The sequence below is a fragment of the Anser cygnoides genome, chromosome 6 (assembly GCF_040182565.1).
Source record: "Anser cygnoides isolate HZ-2024a breed goose chromosome 6, Taihu_goose_T2T_genome, whole genome shotgun sequence".
Lineage (NCBI taxonomy): Eukaryota > Metazoa > Chordata > Aves > Anseriformes > Anatidae > Anser > Anser cygnoides.
Genome location: NC_089878.1, coordinates 30980294 through 31006148, shown reverse-complemented (window position 1 = coordinate 31006148; position 25855 = coordinate 30980294). Strand labels below are relative to the sequence as shown.

At 48.0% G+C, this 25855-nt stretch overlaps 1 protein-coding gene and 1 long non-coding RNA gene across 7 annotated transcripts in view; one reads left to right on the top strand and one right to left on the bottom strand.

Annotated features, from left to right (window-relative positions):
* The window catches only part of MARCHF4 (membrane associated ring-CH-type finger 4), an 88177-nt gene that overhangs the window by 24185 nt on the left and 38137 nt on the right, over positions 1-25855 (top strand). The gene's annotated exons all lie outside the window — the stretch shown is intronic.
* On the bottom strand, positions 15402-24114 carry LOC106045924 (uncharacterized). 5 transcript variants are annotated; one of them, XR_010832259.1, is made up of 4 exons: positions 23844-24114; positions 21420-21550; positions 19572-21289; positions 15402-17962 (listed from the first exon to the last, which is right to left on the bottom strand). It is a non-coding gene; the product is annotated as an uncharacterized lncRNA (long non-coding RNA). The 5 variants fall into 5 exon arrangements; XR_010832262.1 differs by lacking the exon at positions 15402-17962 and having other exon boundaries at positions 18305-20455; positions 23844-24110; XR_010832261.1 differs by lacking the exon at positions 15402-17962 and having other exon boundaries at positions 18305-20811; positions 23844-24108.

Here is a 25855-nt window from a genome sequence, read left to right as displayed (position 1 = left end):
TCTGTGGGGCAGGGAGAGCACCCAGCTGCCCACACAGCGTCGCAGGAGCCGCAGGAAACATCTTTGCTTTCCTCCGCTTCATCGATCCCCCAGGCGCCTCCTCACCTGGCCCGTTTGTAAGGCAGGTAGCTTATAATTGAGGAAAGGGCTGCTGGGAAGCTGCCGCAGCTGCTGGCTTGGAAAACAAGTTACAAACAACCTGTGAGGGGGGGAGAAAGGGCGCAGCTGAGTTGGCAGGTGACCCTGGTGCACAGGGATGGCAGCGGCCGTGACCCCGGGTACCAGGCTCACAAGTGTTACGGTGAGCATGTGTCAGGCTGCGTGGGATCAACCCCGGCTTGCTTTGTCCTCCCGCTCCCTAAATCTGATGCAGGATGGCCTCATCTAATTGGAAAATCGCTTTATTTCCCGTTCCTTCAGTGTTTTGGCACATCCCCTCGGCCACCCTGCTAGCGCGTGGATACGCGTGTGCGCGGAGGGGTGGTAAGCCCTTTGGAGCACGAAATGTGCTCGGTCTCCCCGCACGCGGTGAACTTGCGCTGCAAAGGGAGGTTGAATTAATTGCACGAACCGTAGAAGCTGCCTGACAGCATCACAGCGGTGGGGAGGTAAATCTGCAAAGGGGCGAACTTTATCAAAAAGCTGAGAATCGGCTTAATCGGGAGGGTTTTTCTTCAGCCCTGAGTGGGTAGCTGGAGAGCAAACGCATCTGAGGGCATTGGTGCCTGAAGGCACTTAGGGAAGGGGGCCACAGATAAATCCCTGGGAATGCGGGCTGCAAATGAGGGCTTGAGATGGATCTGAAGTACCGGATTTAAGAGGGAATTTTGCAGGTGGCAGTTCTTGGAGGTATCTGACCCAGGCAGCTGGGTCAGAGGATGAAGGGCCCTTAGCTGCCAATTCCACGTGAGATTCAGGCTGGTGTTTCTGGTCCTAGAGCATGGAGCTACTGCTCCAGGGTAAGGCACAGTGCCAGCACAATGCCAGCTGGAGTTGTTTTTACCATGCCATAGGCAACACGGACCGTAATCTGCCCTCTGACCCTCTAGCCCACTGCAGGAGGCTTTATCAAACATCACCGTAAACCCCAACCATTTTGCAAAACGTACCAATTTGGGTTCCCCATTAGGGCCCATTCCTCTGTGTCCCCAACCTGGAGCCTGTCCCTCCTCAGTGGCGCCACGGAGAGGTTTCATCGCGTACACTGGAGATGCGACCACTCAGACTGATCGCTCCGAGGCACACCATAATGACAAACTGCCCCGTGGCTCTGCCTTTTGTTGCAGGGCTATCACCACCTTGCCTGTGACACGCACATGAATCATTCTGCCCAGTGGTAGCGAACAGCCTCCTCCAGAATTGCTGCTGGTTGCTCATGCACAGCGATGCTACGTGCTGGCTTAGTGCTCCAGGAGTTTCCCCTCCAGCTGTGGCTTCGAAATGCAATTTGGAGGGGATTTAGACCTGCCCCATGCCGTAGCTGACGGGGCCAAAGCCTTAGATGGGCAGAAAGAGGGATAGCAAATTGCCCATCTCTCCATGGAGAGCAGTGCTGCTCAGGGGTTCTGCTGAGCATAAGGACTAACCAAAATTTCCATCCTTGCGTAAAATCCTCCAGGCTGACCTCAGCAGGGGCAGGACTGGGCAGCAGGACCCTCAGCCCCAGTTCAGCTCAGAGCTGCTTCACCACCTGACACAGGAAAATGAACTCGGGTTTGTTGTCACCGGAGACTTTCTCCCCACACTAATCTGGTCTGGCAGGGGAGGCAGAGCGAGGTGCCAAAATGGGGCTTTTTTCGTTTCTTTTCCATCCTCATTTGAAATGGCAGTTCAGCTGATGGGCAAAACACGGCCTAGAGTAGCATTTCAGGCAGCAGAAAATTAGTTCAGCTTTTACCCTCATTAGCTGATTGCCAGTAATTAACATTTTGTCATTAACTACAGATGTTTATGGCCTAGAAGAGAAGTTTGGGTGTCTCCACATTAGCTCTCAGAAATGCACTGATTATCTCCATTTAATTGGCTGGCTGTGCCTCAGTTTCCTTATCTGTAAGGGAAAAAAAGATTATCATGACTCATCCCCATCCTCTACTTCACATCCCAGCCTATAAGGGCTGTCAAAGGAGAACCTGCTGCCTTTGGATATGGGTCTTTTTAGGAAGTTCAGCTTCAGGAAATGGATTTTTTCACTCTCTCTAGCTTGCCAGCCCTCGCCTTTAATGAGCCTCATTGTCCAATAGATCATAATCTCCTTGGCATTAACTATCTTTCCATTGAGTTCCTGGGGCTTTATTCAAACTATTATCTTCAAATGAGTGTAGATGCCCACAGGTTCATTAATGCCTGTTTTTTTCACAGCACCAGTCTCTTTTGCAACTGGTAATACTGAGGTGCTTTAATGAACCATAGCTGTGGCCCAGGTGGACCATCTCACCCTGAAGACCCCACTCCTGCTCTGGAAACACACGTGCAGCCCAGCACGTGGGTCCCAAACCCAGTGGGATACTGCTCGGAGGTGGTGGCAGGCTCGGGTACGAGGGGACCGCGAGGTTTCTGGTTCAGAGGAGCTTGGCCGTTTGCAGCACAGGCAGGGCAATTTTGCCTGTGCCAGCGAAATGGCACATCAATTCAGCCTCACACACCTGCAAAGCTGCTTTGGCTGCCGAGGCTGTATTTATATCACAGCGGCACCCAAGCCGCGCTGTTAATAGGTGTCAGCATCAGCACAAGCAGATCTGACAGCCCCCGGGGAGAGCGTGTCGGATGGATCAAGACGTGAGGGCATGAGAGGTGTCCGGGCTGGGGCTATTCAAAGGCAGGATGGAAATGTTGGTGTGGGAGGCCAGGCACAGGCTGTCATGTGGAGGGCAGGAGCAGTGGGCTTCCTGTGATGACGCCCAGTCCTTGGGTTTTCTTGCCCCATTTACTTCCCTCGGGCAAGGGGCATGGTGTGGTCACGCCTGACCTGGGTTGTGCTGGTTGTCCCACGGGAGCTTTCTCTCATTATTTTATTTTTCTAATAAAAAATTTAGCTCCGTCCATTGATTTTCCTACATTGGTGGTTTTTAATAAGCTTTGTCTCTTCTATGTAGTCCCCTATTTTCAAGAAATAACAGCAAATTTATTATCTTGAAGACCTCTAGTTCTTGACAAATTTGGTCATACATGGCCAAAGACTTAAAAAGGAGTTAGTGGGTGGTATACAAACATTACCAGCAATGTAATTAACCCCATTAACATTATTTTTATTAACCAATGTAGTAAACCCCATTAACATTACAAATTGTGCTAAAAAAGGGACGAGCAAAACCTGGTGGGACTCCATGACATCTGATGAAATGAAGGAAGTGGTGATGGAGGAAGATGGGACCCTATACAGTTGGCAGTGATAAGAGAGCAGAGGTGTGGTAGTCCTGACCGTGCAGGAGAGATGGAAGAATTAAATTTGGCAGTGCATGAGGCCACTTGAACTTGTGGGATGTGTCTGGTGTATGCAGGCCAGAGCGTGTGCTGGGATAACCAAAAAGACTCTGCAGTTCTGGCCGAAGGTTGATAGTTCAGGAGTGGCTGAGCACTAGTTTGAAAGCCTCCATGCTAAGATCCTGTGGTTGTCCTGGAGTTCAAGCTGCAGACCCGGACAGACCGTTGGCAGGCACTGGGACTGTCAGAGCAGGGCACAAAGTGGCGCACACATTTCTGCACACATTATTGCACAAGCGCATTATGCCCTGGGGAGGGGCTTCAGGGTTGGACTGCCAGGGTGTCTCAAAGAGTTTGGACACGAAGGTCTCTGGCAGGTGCTCAGTGTGCCAATGAGAATGGAAAATGCCTGTGGGACATCTCATTGCATAACTATGAAAGAATTGCCTTGATTCTCTTGACAGCACTCCCGTGTCCCTTTGGTCACCAGATGGATACCAGCAGGACCATTTTGCTTCTGAGAAGTGTTTCAGTTATTCAGAGCATAACGACTTATCCAGAACAACCATTTCCAGGTGGGGCTGGAGAGGCATCTGGGACTTGACCGTGAGCCTGTGCAGCACACGGAGATCCTCGCCATGCACCAGCAAGCATGAAAACAGGGATCGCAATGTGAAAACACATTGTGAATGGGGATCCAGATGTTCTGGCTGGCTCAAGGCACATTCACAGCCTCTGAGCAGATCCAGGGGGGAGGCAGAAATGTAAGCACCAAAGAGATTTGGGGAGAAAACAATGCGAGAAGAGCGTGGGAACAGACTAAAAGAGGAGGCAGGTTATTCTGGTCGTGTACGGGTGTGGACCAGAGGTCACAGTTACTGTAGGGCCCTTGAAAACTGAAGCAGGAGAGGAGGAGTATGTGCAGGTGATTAAGAGCCTGATTAACATCCTCCCATGGAGAATATGTGTAACCACACGATGCACAACTCATGGCTGGAAGGCAACAGCTATTATACCGAAATTCAGAAGCCTTTAGGAAGCAAAGGTAAATTCACACGTTTTTAAGTGGGTCTTTTATAAACCAGCTATAGTGATTTCTTTGTGAAATTGTAGCAGGTCCCCTCACTTCAGACCCGGTGACATCTATCATTTCAAACATAATGAGGTTTTGTTTAAGACTTAAGGAGCTGGGGGACCTGGTGCATCTCTCCATAGGTTCTTTAATGGCTAATTGCTTTCACTGTTTCAAACAAAAATGCACCTTATTTCTAGACTGTATCTGCCCACCTTCATCTTCCATCCACGGGATCTCATTCTGCCTGTCTGCCGGATTAAAAAGCCCTCCACTGTTAAAAGCCTTCTCCCAGTGGTAGTACTTAACAGATTGCAGTCGCGTCACGTCTTCACCTTCTCTTCATTAAGCTAAGCAGATTAAGCTTCTCTCTCCACTCACCAGAGAGGCAGGTTTTCACGAACATGGACACACAGCTCTGCTTTACACTGCTGAAACTGGAGCAGGGCTGTGGGAAGTCAGGGTATGCTCCAGATGGCCCAGATGACCAGACTAACCTTAAGACTTGAGGATAAGGTGCTAACTGTGTATGAGAGCCTGAGCATGCTCTGAGATGCTGATTTTTCCAGAGTCTGGTCCATGGAGACGAAGTATCATGGAGTATGGTCATGGAGACCTTTCCTCTCCACTGTATCCTCTTCCAGGATGTTTTTATAGGAATTGGAGGTTCAAAGAACATTTTTTAACTTTCCTGACTTACAGTGGGTCCTCCCCATGTCTGGCACTCCTTGGGTTAATCTTGCACTTGGAAGTTTACTGATTTGCAGAAATCTCCTGTTTATTTCTTGTGTACACTTTGTTAAGGAGAGGCCCATATGTCCTGTCTGCTCAGCTAGCATGAAGAGGATTGACACAAATGAATGGTGCCATCCACAGCCTGATCATACTTGGCATCCTTGCATTTGGCAGAGGCTATGGATCTAGTTTTAAAAAAGAAGAAAGAAGAAAAAAATGTAAGACGCTGTCAGCTCAGCTTTCCTAAAGGGCTTATTAGAAAGTATGTTGTAAGAATCTGCTCAGCATTTTTGTGATTTGATCAAGAGTACCCAGGAGGGATGAGTGAAGCAATCTGGAAGGAATAAGAATTGATCTGAGGCTCAGCCTGAAACTTATTGGAAGTCTGTAAGTTTGAGCAGATTCACGTAACTGTTCCCATCACTGGTTTTGTGAGCTCCTGCCTTGCTAACACTGGGACCAGGGTCCCGAATAACAGGAGAGCTGCTTTAAAACCAGGAGATGTCCTGCCTGACCAGGCATGCCAAGACTTGAAAAGGATCTCTGGCTGTGGGATTTCCGGCCAAGCCACACTCCTAGACCACCTGTTCCTCCCCCGGTGTAAATGCACATTTTCTCATCCTGGCAGTCGGAGAACATGCTGTCACTGCTGCCACCCGGAGCAGTGGGTGGGATAGGCCTCTGAGCTGGGGACTGAAAGGTGTCCAATCCTCCATCTTTGCATATTGTTTGTGACGTTGTCTTTGAAACACGAATCCCTTTTTAGCTCACTTGATGAATTAAATCACTCAGATTATTTTTGTCTGAGGTCCCTAAAGCCCTTCTGGTCCTCTTCTCTCTGAGGAGACTGGAAAGGGATGTCTGACCAAAACTTTGGAGACTGACCAAAATTTGCGAAGGACTGAAGTGTCCTTAGGAGGGATGACCAGGAAAGATGTAGTGAGGGAGAAGACTAAGAAGAAAAGAACTCCAATCTTCAGGGGAGGGGAAAGGAGAGCTGTGGTTGGAAGTGATCCCAGTGTCACTGTAACAAGCCTGCCTGCTGCTTGGGGACCCCCTCAAAACAGACCAACAGACTGCCTGAAGCAGCGTTACTGAGTTAAACGGTTATCCCCCACCTGCCTCCAGTACCCAGGGTGGTGTTAGGGCTTGTGTTTGTCTCAAGAAACCTGCTTTTGGTCAGAGTGGAAGTGCCTGGTCACACTGGCAGGAGTGAAAACCCTCATGATGCTTTTGGAAAGGACATCCAAAGAACAGTGTCCTGGTGAAAGGGCATCCAAACAGCAATGTGCTGGCCACTCGCCAGGCTGGGGAAATCACTGCTCTTGCAGTCTGCCTACATCTCTCCTTAGAGATTTTAAATTGTTGGAGGCCTACCAACACTGGTAGCACTGAGGGTAAATTACTACTTTTAGTAGCAGTCTGTCGCCTCTCTGCTTTGGGCCCTAATCTACCATGTTTCTAGGTACCTACTGACATACGGACACCTCCTATCCAAGTGTCGTGTAGGTAAGATATACAATGAGCAGAAAATTCAGTGCCTTCAGGTGGCATTGGACCTTGCAGAACAATTCATCTCCTTTCCCAGGGGGTGATATGGTAACAGTTGGGCAGCAGCCCAGGGAATGCCTCCTGTGTGTCACACCATGTGATGGAGAAGTGGTTGCAGGTTTTTACGCCTAGTGTGTGAAGCTCAGCAGATACAAGGCTACATGTTAATTGTGGGGTTGTGCAAATACCACCTGCAAAAACAGGGCCCAATTCCCTTTCTGTCCTGTTAGCACAGCAGAAGTGAAATGTATTAGGTATGTTACCCACTGAGCTGAAGTGCAGATACACTCAGTTATGGACAATGTTCAGACTAAAAATAATTAATCCTTATGAATGCTGAGAAGGAGTTTAAGGAGCCGCCTGTCTGTTTGATTATAAATCCCAACTAAATGTATTTACCACAGTCAATCAAATATGTAACTTAACACATGGTATATTTCTTAATAAGCAATGAGATAATTAGGTGTCTGGGCAGGAAGAGTGGATCAGTGTCGGTCCTTAGAAGTCAGCACTCCTGTGGTGGTTAAAATGCCCCCTCCATGCCCTGCTGGGCTTCTACAAAACACACAGGATAGGAAGTTCAGCCACTCCTAACTTCAAGCCTGAGGAGGCCTGCAAATGCTATACCTACTAAGACTACAGAAAGGACTGCTCAGCTTTGAGGAAATCTTCTGCCACTACCTTTTCCACAGAGAGATCAGGGGCATTCACAGTATATACGTGTATGGAATCATATTCCTTTTTGCACCTTAAAATCATAGAATGTGAGAAGGCTGGGAAAACACAAGGTGTAAAAATAAAAGGGTTTCTTTGCAGAGTCAAAGAAATAGTGACCATGGCATGGGCAAGCTCTTCTGGGGGAGCCTGGGCAGAGGATGGCTTCTGAAGTAGCCATGGGCATGAAGACCACATGATGAGAGGAAGTCATCAGTGACATGTTTAGCCTAAGAAAACGAAGTCTGAAGGAGAGAAGCTAGGTTATTCTGGCTCTGCTGGGGGTGGCAAACCACAGCATGAAAGAGAGATATAAGCTGGGTATTCAGTGAATAGGAGAAATTGCTTGTGGTTGGAAGAGAGCTTCTAACCAGCAAAGGGGAGTCCAAAGTAGAGCCTCTCAGTAAGAATAATAACGAACAGCAAACTACTTTTGTGAGGAGCCTGACTCCTTTATTCAGGATTCAGGCTTTTTTTGTGTGTCGTGTGACTTGATCTATTCAAGTTCAAAGTCTCTTCTATATAAATGGTCATTTCAGAAAAGTCGTATGTATCAGCCTCCCAGAGCGTATACCCCAGAGCCTGTAATCCTGTTGTTCACACACCCAGCACCCATCTGCCAAAGATAACACATAAGCTGGCTACAGGTAGGAAGAAGGTAAGATAAGGTTTTACTTGAGAGAAGAAGATTTGAGATCCCAACATTAAGTACATATTTCTTTATATACAGCTGATAAATTCCAGCTGGGTTTGTTTGTTTTAGTCATTCAAGTCATCCACTAGCAAAAATAAAAATAACTTCAAACTTATGACTATTTCATCATCTCTGGTTTCTTCTTCCTGATCAAAAACTAGAGCTATAAATTAGTTCGTCTTTGAAATCTACATCCAGATAAAGAAATGTTCCTTTGAATACAGAGCATTAAATATGGGAAAGGTCTAGGTCTCCACACATGCTCTTCATCACACCAAAATAGCCTGGTCTGCTGTCAGGAGGTGTAGAGAGGAGCTGAGAGTTGTTCTGGTCCAGCTCCTGCTCTTGCAAACAATGGCAAGTGCCACATCCTGGCTTTGCCTCAGCTCTCACAGCAAGAAGAAAAACAAGACACAAGTCATTCAGGTCCATATTTAAACTTCCACTCACTGCGCAACTGGTGGTCTGCCAAGATATGGCTATCTAAGGACAACCCCAGGTAATCGGCAGACAAGTGGGTTTTGTCTTAGCTGTAGCTAATTACCTCTAACTAGTGCAGGCTCTTCAGAGGTAGCCTCGAGTGACAGTCCCATTGTCCCTCAGCCATCTGTGCAAGGCAGTGAGACCTCTCCAGTACCTGAAGTTAAGAACGTACCTAAAGCCCTCCGCTAGAAAATAAGCAAAACACTCCCAGGAAGCGCACCTGGGAATCAAGCTCTCCGCACAGGCCTAATGAAGGGGCACCAGATGCTATTTCTCAAGCTCTCATTCTCTCTTTGTTCCACGCAGGCCTCAGCATCACACTCTTTGCTGAGTATCAGCCAGCTGTGTAAGGGCCCACTGCCCAGCTCTGCTGTAGGTTCATTGCAGGACACAACCCACCGCCATGTCACCCTCCACTAAGTGAAGGTAATATTGCTCCTCCACAGCCACAGTGCTTTGTGTCATGTAAATGTTGCCTTTCCAGTAATTCTGGGGAGGCTGATGGTTGAACTCTCAGCAGCACAGCTGGTTTCTTTGGGAAGCAGTCCTCTGTTGCCCCACAGGATGCAGCAGATCTCTCCGTCTAGGAGCATCTCCAGCCACCTCACAGCTCAACACAGGGAGCCATGCTGGTCCACCTCGGAGCGGCCATTTTGTGTCCCTCCTTTCTTCAGAGGGCACTGCTGGCCTTCATCAGGCTCAGAGCCAACTTGGCATGCAATTATCCCCTCAGGCATGGTTAGAGATCACATGGACTCTTTGAGCCCACTTTACCCAGTGTTCTCCTGCAACATCGCTTCCCGTGGGCCTCCTGACACCCTGTGCATGAGGCTCCCAGCTCCTGCCCAGCTGGCACAGCCTTCCCAGGGCACGATGGACCCATTGCACAGGCTGCTTTGTCCACCACCAAAAACACATTCCCAGCCAGCTTTGTCACAGCTACAGCGCAGGTAACAAACGTCTCCTCAGCCCCAGCATGGAGTTGGGAAAGAGCCCTCAGGTCTTCCCAGCTGAACACTTAATGGCTTGAGTGCGCCCTGCCCTCAGCCTGTGCTGTGGAGAGGTATAAATTACCCAGCCCCTGCCAGCTGCATGGAGAGCATTAAATGACTCACTAGGCTTTTCTGCTAATTTGGGTTTTTTTTTTTTTAATCTTTTTTATTATTATTTAGCCTGAAAAAGCATTTTTTTGTATCCTCTTGTCTGCTTTTAATGGAATGCATTTAGATTTCCTTTTTTTTTTTTTTTTTAACTAAAGATTAAGGCAGGATTTTCTGTTTTTAAACTTGGGCTGGTCATTATCTCTGTCAAAATTTTTGGTATGTCTGTGGTTTCTTTTCTGTGTATGTTAGAGAGAGATGGACTTGAAGCAAGAACAGGCGTCTTACATTTAGACACTGTGCCTGCCATGAAAACCATTCCTTTTTGAGACGAAATCTTGTTATCTCAAAGATGCCTCTTATTTCTGCTGTGGCAGCTGCCAGAGAAAAAACATTACCCTTCCAGCTTATGCAGTGTGGTTGTGGTGGTGTGTGTAGGAAGGGAGGAGCGTTTTTCTGGAAGGACCCTTTCCTCGGCTGCAGATGCCCTTCCAGCAGAAAATCCTTGCAACTGGGACAAGGGACATCACGAGCAGAGAAGGTGGTGTTTGCTCCTCAGGAAAACATCGGAAGAGTAATTGAGATGAGTGGTGTGAGCATGTTGCATTTTTAGCAAGTCTTTACTTTCACTCGGCGCTGGCTAAGGCTGCCATGCCTGTCTGGTGGGGCAGAGGGCCTCTCAATGCCTCCAAGAGGAGCAGCACAGCGCTCACTGCCCACCTACACAACAGCACATCAAGGTCTCATTCCCAGCCTTTCCCGAAGCCTTCGCCAGCCCTGGAGATGGAGGCGTGTGTGGATGAGACGGGTGCCTCTCAGAGCAGCTCTCTAAATTACATCACTGGAAAAAAAAAAAAAAAAAAAAAAAAAAAACAAGGAATGCAGGCAGGGCGCAGGGGAGGCAAATTGGAAGGATGAACCCAGGAGAAGGCAGGGGAGAGGAGATCAGCAGGATGCCAGAAGCAGAGGCTGAAAGATTGCTCAGTGCTGTTGCCACCAGCCTGCACACAGCCCAGGAGGATCAGACATGGAGCTTGGGGGTCCCGAGGACTGTGTGTGGCTGCGCTGGGACGTGTGGGTGTATTTGTTATCTGGCAGAGACTGTGCAGCAGCAGTAGCATCTCTATCTAATATATTGATTGTGATTAATGCTATTACATGGCGTATCCAATTAATTTACAATGGCTTCCCAGTTGTGGCTGCTCCTAGCCCAGCAAGTACATCAGCTCCTGCCTGGCAGGTGCTAGCACTGGTGTTGCTGGTCCCAACAACAGAGCTCCCCGCTGTGGTAACACGGTAGCTGGGGCACTAACAAAAGGGCTGGAGGAGGTGTGCAAAAGGCCCATGTTGGTGGCAAACCAAGCACTGTCACAGGACGAGCAGGATGGCCCATTGTGCCAGCAGAAATGATAGCAAAGGAACAGCTTGCTGGTTGAATGGAGCAGAAGGCTTGGAGAAGGACGAGTTGCCCATCAGGATCAGGAGCCTGCATGCCTGCATCTCCCCTCTTCTGCTCTCAAAAGCCTTCCTGGTCCTTTGCCCACTGGCAGCCACATGGGAATAAAGGAGGGTGGTGGATTAACAGCCGTCAGTGCCTCCCGTTGCAGGGGATGGGCCTCCCTCTGCCTTTCCCCTCACCCAGGGACAAAGCCACCCTTTGGCATCCCCTTCCCTGCTGCCCCCCCATTGCCATCACTCCATGTGATGTCTATTTTTTGTGGATGGTTTTTGATAGCTGATAACCTGTTACCATGACAACCAGCCTCTGTTGTGACATCGGTCTCGAAGCGAGCCCAGTCCCACGGTTTTCAAAGTTCCTGCATGTCTCGAGCAGTCAGAGGGCTGCCTTTGTGCCCTCGTACATCCCTGGCATGGCTCCGAGGCCGAGGGGAGGAGGCTAAAGTTTCCCTTTAATGAGGGCAGTGGGTGCCTGGCTACATTTTCATGTATTAGTGACTCAGAGAAAGATTAAAAGAAAGAGGCTCCACTGAAGGATTAGCAGATTTGGGTATTCAACTATCTGTTTAAATTATTATCCCCCTAATTATGAGTATGATGAAAGTCCACTTGGTGAGGGATTAGAAAAGTCAGATGCAGCACTTGGGGCTCTTGTGCTAGTGCCTGGCTCTGGAGAAGATCTCCATGTCGTGCTTTTGTCTGCTCCGCTCTGCTCTTTCTCATATGGGGTGGAGAACAACTCACTTAAATGTGGGGCTGAGGCCTGGAGTTCGATTTTTTTTTCTGCTCTGAACCCAGTGAGATCTCCCATGTGTAGGCAAGCAGGGGGAAAACAAAGGTGGGCAGGACCCCCATCCCCTTCCTGGCTCCCTGTCATCTCCCTTTGCTTCCATCTCTGTTTGAACAGTTTCTTTGTCTTCCCACCTCACAACATGATCAGAGCCTCACCATCATTTGCAAAAACCCCTCGGAGTCCTCACATATGCTCCAGACACAAAAATTATTAGTATTTTAAACCCATTCAATCTTTGCTACGTGTAGTTCTTTTGCATCTGCTGCATTATTTTCCGCTTAAAGGGCTTCAAGGGCAGGGCTCAGGTTCCTGCAGCTGATGGTGCTGGTGGTGGGAGGGAAGCAGAAGGTGACTGCCACCAAAGACACAACAGGTCAAACAGGCCAGACACTGGCAGTGTTCAGGAAATGAGTGAACAGAAGGACAGGGATTTGCTCCTAGGAAGAAAGCTGAAATTTGGGCAGGAGATAGGGACCAACCCACCTGTGCCTGCAAAGTACATGCAGAGAGGCTGTAGTTTGGGGTGCTGTTACCCATTTTCCTGGCACGCTAGCATGCTCCTTCCTGGCAGTCCGTGGGGGCTGGAGTGGGAGTGGGGAATCAATCAAGAGGCAGAGCTGAGCACTGGGGACCAGAAACAGGTCTCAGCTCGTGGCTTGTTCTAGTTAAGCTGCCAGACACCTGCGCGGAGGACTCATGCACCCTGCAGAGGCTGAGGAGGGCTGGGAAGAGGAGGAAACATCTATCTGGGGTCAGTGAGGCTGGGTTTTGTCAGAGCCCCATCCCACAGGACAGGCAGACCTTGCTGACAGCTGGGAGGAGGACCCTACAGCCCTATGTGAATTATGCCTGCCTTAGAGGTCTAGGGACAGCATATCAGGAGCCCCAAACCCAGCCAGTGCAGTGTGAGTTCTCGTGTGCCACGCGACACGTTTGACTGAATAAATTCTTTTTTTGGCTTTGGGTTTTTGGGGGTGGGGGAGGGAAGGGTAAATAACTGGCAAGAAATGGAAACGCAGCAATTAATAGGATTAAAGTGTCATGTTTTACAGGACTGCATACATGATTTACTATAATGGGAGTTGTAATTATAAGCACTCCCAACTGACGGGGAAGGCGCAGCTCCGCGAGTCAGAGCGCCTTATCCAGCACGCCACAGCATCCCTTTGGGACGGGGAGGAAATGAGCAGCACTGCCTGGGAGCGGTGTCGTTTTGGGAGAGGAGCTGTTACATCAGCTCGTAGGTGAAAGCTTAGTGGTCCCAGGTGGGGGGAACGGAAACCCCATCCAAAGCAGCATGGGCAGCTGAGCATCATCATCATTATCAGACTACCAGGCTCCAGGTTATGTCACAGTGACCACAGCAGTATTGCTCCCAAACGGTGATAAACGTGGTGCTGCTGAGCTTTTATCAGAGGACAGGGGAGAAGATCAGAGAGGAGGTGAGAAACCATGCTTAGATCACTGCTTTGGCTCAGCAGAGATGCATGATCTTCTGGTTTCTCTACAGCAATGACTTTAGGTTTGTGCATCTGGTGGAATGAGAGTGGATGGCGTGCAAGGAGCACTACAGCCAGAGGGGATGGCAGCTTAGTGGACTGAAAGGGCTCCTTGGGCAGGACTAAAACCCAGTGCCCTGTGCCCTTTGCACAGGCATCTTCCCACCCATGTCTCTGCATTCTCCCTGGTGCAAGGTGGCTCCATGCTCAAAGGGAAGGCCCATGGGATTTGCTTAAACCATTAGCAAAAGCTGAATTTTACCTGCTAGTTTGCAGTCCTGGCACTGGTTTTGTGCTTCTGTTGTGCTGTGGCAGGTCCAGAGTCAACTGGGACTGAACCAAGACCCTGTGCTCCTCAGCCCCGCAGTGATTTACACCTGCTCCCACGGCAGCACTGTAGGAGCAAGGATATTCAGGCAGGATCTGCCCCTTTTGTTTGTCTGCCAGAAAGCAGTGGAGCTTCCCATAAATTGTTCCCTCAGTACCACACGAGCACAGTCCATAAAGGTCTCGTATTTCCAGAAAGGAGGCCAGGATCAAGTTCCCCATAAAGATCAGCCTTGGCATCAGCAAGTCTCCAGCTGCAAATAGGGTCAGGCTGCTCTCTACATTGTCTAGAACACCAGAGCTGGGACCTCTGGATCAGTAGGTCCCAAATTAGGGTTTTCTTAGACAGTGGGGTCATGAGCCCCTTGGAAATACATTCATAAAGCTATGAAATGAAGCCAGAAATGGTCTAGGAAGTGGATCATTCATATGCAAGTCCAGAGGCTGGGCTAGGTTTCCTCAAATCCAATTTAGCAGAGATTTTTATATGTGTTTACTCTGAAATTCACAGCAAGGACTGAATGGAGCTCATGCAACACAGGCCTCACAGCAAAAATAAGTGAGCGACTCCGCCCTGGGGGGCTAATTCCCTATGGACAAGGAGAGCAGGAAAGCAAACCTTCTCCAGGAGGTGACGTGCAGGCTGCTCTGCAAAATCAGGCCCCTCCTAGCTCCGCGCAGGTGTTGCCCCTGGTCCAGTTCTCTTCCAGGCTGGTTTTCTGACGTCCAGCACGAAGCAGAGCAACTGCAAGCTCCCTGCCTCTTCAGGCAAAGGCTTTTCCACCGTGTTTCAGTCGCAGCATTCAAAGTCACACTCTGCACGGATTTAAAGTCTCCCTCTCACTGATTTAAGTGTTTCACAGCTTGCAGAGCCTTAAATGAGTTGTGTATTATGAACAACAAATTACATCACAGCATGTGCAATTGGGCTCAGCCTAAACATGAAGCACTCCTTTTCCTGAGTCAGCGAGTTTTCCTGGATAACTTTTAAGGCCATTTGTGTTTAAATGTCATCCACACAGAGGATTTGGGACTTGTCTCATCAAATGCTGAGGCCAGTAGCTGCCTGCTGAATGCCGGCAAGAGCAGAAAGGATGCCAGTTATCCACACTCCTTTTGCCAAGCAGCTTATTGCTTTGTTCACAGAGGTTCTGTGTGCTGGGGCTATTATATGGGATACAATATTATACATTATAAAATACTACAGGAGACTGCAGTGTTTGGTGGCTGGAGATCTGCTCTGTGTTTTGGGTTTGACTCTCAAGTCCATATTTAGTCCCGAGGCATCTACTCCTCCCATGACTCGGTTTCCCCATTGGGAAATTGGAAACAGTGTTAGACCCTCCATATAAACTGCAATGATGCAGTTCTGGAAAACATTTCAAAAAAGAGGGGTTATATTTTTCAATACAGTGTTAATAAATACTGCAATAGGAATCATTCGGTAGCCTTCCATATAATTATATACCCTCCTTAATTATTGAACAGATGTTTTAATAAAACATGAATCAAATAAAATCTATTCAAGGAAAATAGATGTGAAAAAATTCTTCCTGTAAATACGTACAAAAAATAATTTGTGTATTATTTAAAAATCAGAGCTGTCCCTTGCTCTATCTATAGAGAATAATTGAATAGAAAAATATTGAAATTAGTAAACAGCAAATTAATAATTCACACAGTATTTACAGTCACCGTAGACCGTATTTTCTACCAAGTGCACGCTCTCTTTTCACCAGTCGACCGAAGAGATGCTGCAGTCGAAGGCACCGGTGGCCAGGCACTTCCGTGAGCTGTTCTGTGGCCAGGGGATGCTGCAGTGAGGGACTTGTCAAGTTGTCCGTCTGGCATCGCGGCCGATGGAAACTTGCCAACATGGAAAGCCAAACGCTGACCAGAGATCTGCAATGTTTCAGCTGCAGCATCTGGAGCATAGCATATGCCCTGCTTCATGTGAGGACTAATGATCTCATTTGCATACTCCGCATCCTGGTGCCGGTATCACAGACTGGGCCCAGTTTACGGCACACAGAGAAATTGATTTTAAATGATTTTCTTCACTCCTGGCTCTGCGACGGTCAATGTTGGAGGTGACTGTCCCGTGTTAACGTTATAAGAAGTAATTTAAGGTGCTCATTTGAAGAGGAAACAAGGGTAGGAACCCAACTGTCCCCTAACCACCTGTGGGATTTTGGTGGATCACTCAGAGCCAGCTGGAAACCATCACTGCAATGTATGAGTTCAGGGGGAAAAGGCCTAATTTTGGGTCACCTGCTCTCCTGAGAGGCCTGCACCCTCCATACCTAGGTATGTGGTGCAGAGGTCTTCTAAGTGCTGAAACAGGGCTGTAAAGGGGGTGGTCGGAAAGCCCTTGCTCATTGTAGCAAGACAAGAAAGCGTCTGTGGAGCACCTTGTGGACAATCACCTCATATCCCCCAAATCCATCAGCCTGGGCATTGTGTCCCCATCCTTGTCCCCAGCCGTGAAAGGAGGAAGCCGTCCTCTCTCCCCTTGCACGCTCGGCAGTGCAGGAGGAGCTGTGCAAGGAGCCCCTGGAGGGTCTCAGGCGCAGCAGGGAGGTTCGGCCCGCACCCACTGCAGCCCCACATCGAGTCAAACCCCGCAGCACCAGCCGGGGGCTGTGCTCTGGGCCTGACCTTTGCTGTGAGCTCCAGAGCCTGCCGGGGCTGCAGCTGAAGCCCAAGTCAGACGTTTAATGTGGGCAGCCCTTTGGGGGGGGCTTCAGACTTGAACTCAGCAGCTTTTGGACTCCTTCTGTTAGGATCTTCTCCAACTTCTGTTTTTTTTTTTTTTTCTAACAACACTACCCAGGGCAGGTCTCTAGAGTTCAGTGTGTTTAAAAGCCATTCTTTTCTGGTGCTAAATCTTGGGGCTGTAAGCCTTTTTAGAGGCTCTTTGAACAGGTTTTTCTAAGATCTAGGCTTCCATTGTGTTCCTTCCCTTTCTTCAGATCCGAAAATTAAGCGCTGCCTGACTTTTCCAGGAATTTATCCCCTGAGCGCTCAGGTTTTGCTTCCTTTCTGAAAACCCAGGACATTCACAGCATCGGTGAACTCAGGGGTCTGAAAACGGGAAAAAAAATAAAGGTTTTTCCTTTCCAGCTCACTGTTTTAAACCTTGGTCAGCCACTGCCCACGTGGAGAGGCCCCGTCAGGAGAAGAACTGAACCTTCAGCCAGGAGTTAGGAGAGGGCTCAGCCCGCAGGGGTGGAGGTGTCTGCGCCGAGCAGGGAGAGGCAGAAACGTGCTCCCGGCCACACGAGTCCAGGCCGCGAGCCCTCAGCGGGAGCGTCTGCATCTGCTGACGAGGGTGGGGAGGTGAATCACCAGAGACCGGCATCGGGGGTTATTTCTTCAATCAGGTTCCTCTCGTGTTTCCTCCCGAGAGCCCCTGAGTGGCAGCTCTCCGGCAGGGATTCGTGCGGTGCTGTCAGTCATTCATTACCGCCGGAGACGTTACGTGCTGACGGCAGCCGCCGATGGAGCCGCATAGGAGCGGGGGGGTGTCTAAGGGACAGGAGGTAAATTTAACTCCATCTATCATTTCCCCCTCCTTGCCGGGGCTCGCGTGACTTTGTATCCACCTCACAAAGACAGGGCTATTATCTTCGTTTCTGTGACCAGATTTTAATGAGGCAACTCTTATTTCTGCTTTACATTCACTGAATGCCTGGATGCAGAGAAGAGGCATTGCTCAAGCACTAAACTGTTATCAAATCTGCCAGAAGTGGCAAGCCAGAGCTGCCATCTGCACTCCCCATCCCAAATCTCCCACAGGGAGATCTCCCACCTGGCTCCAACCCACAGTCTGGGATTGGGGCAGGGGATGGTCAGGTGCCTTTGGGGTGAAAGCTGTCCTTGAAAACCAACTTCTTACCCCTTCAGGATTAAGGCTGTAAGACCACAGAGCATAAAAGGCAGCCATGGTTTTCACAAATGTTGCTTTGCCACCCCTGCAGATGAAGGACCTGGGTATAGATAACAAGGGGAGATTCCACTTGTGCTATGTGGTGAGAGCTGGTAGTGCTGAGACTAGAGATAAGTTGGTTCCTGGTGAAAATGAGCCCTTTGGTTCCTCTCTTCTTGTGCATTTGCCTAGACACGCAGAACCACATGAGATAAAGCAGAGGAAAGTGAAATGATGTGAGCCATACGGCAGCACCCGCTATTTCCCAACCCTCCAGGCTCTCCCACATTTTTGGTTCCCATCATCTGTAACCTTTTGCTTGGTCAAAGTCCTCGTTACAAGCCTTGCCTTGGTCAGAGCAGGATCTGGAGAGAGATGCTGTGGGTTCTACATGGCTTGCATCTCCTGGCACTGCTGTAATCGTCCAGTCATGGGGACAGCCCTGGTACTGTCCCACTCTTCGTGCAGGTGTCTGAATTTAGGGGTTGGCTGTTCCTGGCAGCAGTCTCTCTTCTAACATCCATGTGGAACCTTCCCTTTTTTAAGGGGATGCTCTAACCCTTTATAGTTTTATCACTGCAAATACTTCACATTGCTACCATAAGAACATTTTCTGGGCCTTTGGCATGTATTTAATGTATTCGGCATCTGCTTCATGCTAATGCTGCTGTTTTTGTTTGCTCATGTGAGAGCAGCAAAAGAACTGGTGAGATGCAGATGATTTTCTTCTTTGTTCTCCCAGAAATATAAAGGGCATTATTCGCAGTAAAGATATATTGAATCAACTGCTACAGAAAGTTCATCTCCCACTTTATATACATATAATGTAATTTCAGCTACAATCTAAAAATGAGGAAATTTATCCCTATGAAAGCTAATTATATTCAAAGACAATTAGTATAAATGAGATGTCAACTGATCAAAAATATTTTTGCATTTATAAAAAATTTAAATTCTACTCACCCTGATTGTGCAGGGAAAAAAAAACTGAAAACATCACATTTCAGATTTCTTGATCAAATTTCTGCCATTGAGATCCAAGAAGAAAAATTTCCAGGCGCACAGGGGAAGGCGACCATGCTGCATCCTGTATACTTCCAGAAATGTCCAGAAACCAAGCAGAGTTGGCCCAGGGCACTATTCTCAGTGATTACTCAGGGATTAATAACAGATATGGCACAGTGAGGGAGCATCAAGACTAATTCGTTGGCCATGGCTACTTAATGGTTACTGCTACAGCTCACAGCCTGAGTCTTATTTGAGTATCATCACATCAAAAAGCAGGTGCCTGCATCTGCCTCAGCCTCCATTAGGGCTGCAGGGCAGGAATCATCTCACCAAAAATAAGTCAAACCAACCCTGCCCCCTCTCACCTGTCTTGGCTAGCCCCTAAATCAGGGACACGGGGAGACAGCCTCAGATAGAGATGTCTGCACAGGAACAGTGCATGTTAGATGTGATAAATCTCACCCTCTATATCTCCCAATTGAAGCATTTCTCTTGCTGTCAGTGCCTTTCTCAATATTCCTCTCTATTTCAGGTTTTTAAAAAAGGCTGATGTTGTTGCTATCTATAGGTTATGCAAATGAAACTTTTCCCCAAAATACACTACCTTCCTTTGCTATGTTTCTAGACAGAAGGCAGCTAAATAACTAGATCACCTTGACTTGGCAAAGGAATAATAATGGGGGACTATAGGATATAAATATAAAATTAAGGGTAGAGTGGAAGAAGAGAACTGGTAACAATTAATTATTCACTGCTTCTTCAAATCTAAACCAAAGGATGTCCAGATACCTGGTCTGAACACAGTAACAGGAAAGTGATCCCACAGTGCATCAGCTAGGCAACTCGTTTCCTCAGGATGTTGCAGGAGTGAAAAAGAATAAAACACCTGAAAAATGGATTGGGAGTTATTAAACTCAGTAGTTCAGAAGTGACCTCTGTGAGCTTTTGGTATGGCCCTGTTCTTACAAAGATTGCTGGTGTGAAACATCAGCTCCAACCACTACTGCAACCCCAAGAGGGATGCTAATTAAAATGCAGTTTTCCAGTCCAGGGCAGAAGGTGCCTGGTGGTGATGGGAGGAGATTCAACAGATATTAGCAGCTTTAGAGGCAACATGGTCTTCTGTCAAAAAGACAAGGAACCCAGCTGGACTCTAGGAAATGGGAGGCTGATCTGCTGCATGGCCTCAGGCAAACCATTTCCTTGGTATTGTTCTTGACCCTGGTCTGTTTTATTAATACGATGGTAACCCCTGTAGGGCAGGAGCAATATTTTACCACTTGTGTGTTCATTTCTTAGGAGAAAACAACCCATCTCTCAGGCAGGGCCTCTCATTGTGCTTGCAATATAGATGCTAATTGATAATAATTATGTCTTTTAAGGAAAAAATACATTCCAATGTGTATTTTACCCTGCATATTTGAAGCTGTTCCATTTACAGACACCCTCCATGTGTCACTCCACTTACAGACTCTGATGCAGATGGTTCAATTATTTATTAATTTGGTTTTTAAAATATCCTCAGAGCATTTCAGCAGGAGATAGATACTTTCTTCAAGGTCCCATTTCCAGCAGTCACTAAGAGTTTTGCTGTTGAATTTGATGGAGATCAGAAAGGATGGAAAAAGTTTTGATCCTAACATTTCCTTTCACACACAACCAGCATCTTGGACCTGGAAAGGTCAGTTACTCTTGTGATGCACTGATATTTTTAAGATGTCTAAAACTGTGAGGATTACAGCTTAAATTTCTACTTCCATCCCTAGAGTGTCCTCACACTCTCATAAGCCATGGCAGCATGGACAAGAAAAAGCATGAAAAATTATGTAAATTATGTGCTGAAAAGCTGGTTTTCTTTCTGCAGTCCATCCCAGAAGACTCAGGACATCTGGGATGTTGGCCACAGGTGCTGGTTTTAGTGGCAGCTCTTTGGATTTTGCCCCGCTCTTTGCCAGAACATGAAGCTGACCGGGCAGTTCATCCAACTACAGCTGGATTGGGCATGCCCATGACTCAGGGTTTTTCCTTGCTGTAACATGAAGGACATCTTACTGAAGAATAAGCGCGGCCCATCTCCATTAACTAGCCATGGAGCAGACCACCAGACGCATTGATGTGCTAGGACAGAGCACGGAAACCCGAAGGCCAAATTCATCCAAACCATGGGGGATTCAATCATCAGCTTGGGTATTATGCCCTTGCTCTGGGAGGGGGGGGGCAGGAGGGAAAGAAGTTCTAGGAAACACATTCACCATCCACTTTTTTTTTCCAGCACCAATAGTTGAGCACCTTTGCTGATGTGTTTGGGGGAGCGATGCACAAAAGGGTCCAGAAGGCACTTGGAAATTTGTGTCAGCAAGCTCAGTGCCCTGCCCCACATGCACAAGCAGCTGGAGAGGTATGGAGGACATGGACAGGTCCTTGTTTGGCCCCATGCCCTGACCCGCCTCTCAGAGTGCCTGTCATCCAAATTCAGCCACAGCCAGGTTAAGCTCCCTTTTGTTGCACTGAGTAAATTCAGAAGCAGTTAGTTAATTGGTACATTTGTCTCACACACATTGAATTACAGCACAGCAAAAAAAAAAGATTTACCAGGAATAAAATAATTGTGGAAAATGAAAGGAACTGTTTAATTACCTTCTGCAATGAATTATTTGGACGATCCAACATTTGAACCAACGAGCAGCAAACAAAGGAATTCTGCTGTTCAGAAGTGCAGGTTCCCCTGGCACTGGTCCCCCACCTCCTGGGTATGAGCATCACTACACCTTAGGAGGAAACAGACCATATAATGCCACAGAGGCATAACGCAGGGCTTTGTTGAAGGAAATCTTCAGCTCACCTGGGCTTTTGCTGCTGTGCCACTTCATACTTTTCCTCTTGTTTTTAAACCTCCTTGTAACCAGGGGTTTCTGCCATATAAAGACACTTCGTGCTTTAGGAATAGCTCAGATCCTTGCTCTGCCACTAAAGGAGGCAGCATGCAAGGGAACAGCTCAGGGTTCAGTCCCAGATGGGACTTTGGCTGATCTACTGGCGAGCAATGCCAGAGGTGTGGTACCCTCTCATAAAACCTAAGTCCCTAATGCACAAATATTAGAAATTTGATAAACATGAGAGATTTCCCGAGATAAGTTCTGAAGTAGGCTGGTCTCACAGGGCTCTGATACACAAGGTACAGTACAAATAATATTCCTACACTTGCTACTGTAAAGTCCTGCAACACATCATAGGAAGAAAGATGTTCATTTCCTTGTGTCAGACATTTCCGCCCCCAGAAAATTGAGAACAGCAGAGAAAAGGTAACTGAGCTCCTTGAAGAAGCCTGGTATCAGCTCACTTGTAACACAGAGAAAGACCCTGGTGGAATAGGTGAACATCAAGGTATTTTTGAATGACCACAGTGCTTATGGGCTAAAAAAACACAAGTATGGTACTGCAACACGGTGAAAAAACAGTCCCCTGCATCATCTGGGCAGTATTAATGTCTCTGTCTGGCAGCTGGGAGGGCTGGGCAAGGATAGTACAAGGCACAGATCACCCATGCCTAAAAGAGTGCTTCAGCCCAGGAGCAGACTACAGACAAACACAGCAAGGTCTAAGCTCATGAGCAGTGGGTCCAAGGACAAGTAAATGCTGACAGGGGACCCAATTTCCTAACAGGGAGCTCTGGAAGGAAGAGAGCTGTTCGAGCCCCCCAAAATATTTTGCAACAGGAATACAGTGGGTAGAGGTACAACTGGAATGAATTTAAGTTGGAAACTTATAAGCAAGTTTCTAAGTGACAAAGTAGAGAGGTTTCCAGAAGAAGTTGGGGCATCAAATAGAACTGATTTTATAGCAAGCAGAGCACATTTGCAAGCAAATTTATATGACATGCAATAACAGTAGGCTGGAGCTGACTGCTGAAGCAGTCTCTTCAATCTTTTATCTGCCTGTTCAAAGCAGACTCCAAGCTCTTAAAGTACAGGTGATTTCTCAGTTAGCAAGGGGAGATGTGTGGCTGTCCACCTGCTCCAGGGCCTCTTCCTACAGCCCAGATCTGCTCCCCACCATCTGGGATCTCTGTGGATAGGACTGGAGGATGACAGGGCTATGGAGATACAGTCAAGGTACAGGGCAAAACAACAAAAACCTCTAAAGAAACACCTTCCCTCTAAAGCCAAGCCAGCTGTGCTCTTTCCAGAGGAGCCTTCCTCAAATGCTTTTGGGCCTGTTTCTCTGGCTACAGGGATAGAGCTGTTATTTCTAATACAGAAGCAGTTCAGAAAAGGCATTATGGCTCATGATACATGAAGGTGGGCCAGAGTCAGAGCAAGGAGACAACCCTGCCCAGAAGAGCATCACCCAGGTTAAAGTGGCCTCATTTCTTCACTTTCTCACATTGCTTTTCCTTGATCTTTGCTAAATAATTTGTCTCCCTCCCTGGTCCTGCAGCCCTCAGAAGGCCACATTCACACTGGGGCTACCTGTTCCTCTCCAGCCTTTTGAAGGACTTCTAGCACAGGCATTCTCCTCTGCTAAATCCTCCAAGTTTTGTAAACTTGAGTCAGGGCAAGCAATACTCAGGTAACCACTGAAAGCAACCAGCTCTAAATTTGCACACTTGTGAGGACCCAAGTGAACTTCAAACTGGTAAACAGCTTATTGCTGTTATTATCATTCAGCAAAGCTCCTAGTTCAGTAATACAACTGGGTGATTTAATTCCAATTACCATTGAATTGACGAGAAACAATTGCTGAGGAGCATCCTCCAAAATCATTCTAGGTAGATGGCACTTGCCTGGCAGACAGCTCCTAGCATCCCCAAAGTGAAACAAGTTCTGTTTCCACCCAAATAGGATCTAACAAGCCATTTGGGAGAATAGGAAGAGAGTCTAGGAAATTGCCCTGTCAGTCATTGCCCTGAGGAAAACATCCCAAAGAACAAAACAGCCTCTCCAGCCTGCTGCTGGCAGAACTTGTCCCTTGGATAATACAGGTCAAGAAGTAGTTCTGTGAAAGTGTGAGAACTGGTTGCTTGGTCTCCTCAAAGAGTACTATTACAGCCCCAAAGCTTACCTTGAATAATCCACCTGTTCTGATATAGACCCATCCCAAGCAGTTGCTGAGCAGCAAGACCTTGGAGAAGATCTGAAGAACAAGATGTTTCAGCCAAACCCTAATGCACCCTGCTTTCTGCTCTTAAAGGGTATACATGGGATGCTCAGGTTCATCTAATAATGAGGGACCAGGCTGGGGAAATGAGACCAATGACATGACACAAGTGTCTTTAATAACTAAATTAAGGAGAAGTCTTTGGTGGCAGTCCTAAGACCCATTTTGGATGTGTATGGTGTTGCAGCAGCTGCAGGCTGGCACTTCGTGAAAGCTTGCATGGCATCAGGGAAGATATTATTTTGGAAACAAAATTTTTAAAAATCATTTGCTACTGCCCATCCCCTTCAATGAGGACACAGAAATCAGACTAAGGATTTGTGTGTGAATGTATTGAACAAGAAAAGACCCTGACTACATGGATATGCAATACTATGATAGCTTCTTTTCCCTCAGAGGATCATTTCCCTTCCATACAACGTTGGCAGGGCTCTGAAGGACTTTACACGTAAACAGGTGGACAGGGCTGCCCAAAGGGACAGAGCAGACATGGGCTGCCCCATTACTCAAGGCCAGGACATGCTCTGACTGCCGTGGCAGCAAATGCATGCCAGCAGAGCTCATTTTCCCCACAGTCTGGTGGCTGGCCACATTTAATCACCTGCACTTCAACAGCCTCGCTTATTCAAGATTTCAAAGCCCCCGACAAATGCTGATAAATGAAGCCTCCGATCGGCTGTGTGCAGTGGATAAGCATCATTATCCCTGGATAAAGCCAGGATCAGGGCATGGAAATTGCCCCAAACCCAACGCCACTGGAGCTGCAGGGGGGGCTGGGGCCTGCCCATGTTGGGCCCTGCCCATGTTGGCGTGGGGGCACCGCAGGCCATGAGGAGAGCTCATGGCTGCCAAAGCTCTTTCCCATTCCCACGGCATCGCTGTGGAGGGTGATGGCTGGTAATGAGTTTCTTTAGTCTTGCCTGAGTGCTTTCAGCTCTGCAGACACAACTTCTCAGTGTTCAGCACCAAAGAGCAGATGAGTAGCTGATTACACACTACCTTGCCCTGAACACAAATCTTCACAATTAGTGGGACTTCTCTAGGTAATACACATCTGTGAATAGCGATCATTTCTCTGCTCATCTCTTTACCAATTCCAGTTCTGCGAAGGCTGGTGAAAAAGATACAGTAACTTGCAAAAACCTCTTAAAATCCTTCTAGAATAACAAAGTGCAGGAGTGCTGCACTGGCAGACCTCAGGGCCCTGTCAGGGCCCACCTCTCAAGCCTGTCAGCTGGGCCCATGTCAACCTCATGAAGTGCAACAAGGCCTAGTACAAGGTCCTGCACAATGGTCGGGGATATCTCAAATGTGAATACAGGCTGGGCGATGAGTGGACTGAGAGCAGTCCTGAGGAGAAGGACTTGGGGGTACTGGTGGATGGAAATCTCAACATGAGGCGGCAGCGTGCGCTTGCGGCCCAGAAAGCCAACCGTATCCTGGGTTGCACCAAAAGCAGCGTGGCCAGCAGTGCAAGGGAGGTGATTGTCCCCCTCTGCTCTGCTCTCGTGAGACACCTTCTGGAGCCCTGCGTTCAGCTCTGGGGCCCTGAGCGCACGAAGGACATGGAAGTATTGGAAGAAGTCCAGAGGAGGGCCACAAGGATGATCAACGGGCTGGAGCGTCCTATGAAGACAGGCTGAGGGAGCTGGGGGTGTTCAGCGTGGAGAAGAGAGCGCTCCAGGGAGACCTTACAATGGCCTTCCGTTACCTAAAGGGGCTACAGAAAAGCTGAGGAGGGACCCTTTGTCAGGGGGTGTAGTGATAGGACAAAGGGTCTTTAAAAAGTCTTTAAAATGAAAGAGGGAAGGTTTCGATTAGATGTAAGGAAGAAGTTCTTTACTATGAGGGTGGTGAGGCACTGGAACAGGTTGTCCAGAGACTTTGTGGATGTCCCATCCCTGGAAGTGTTCAAG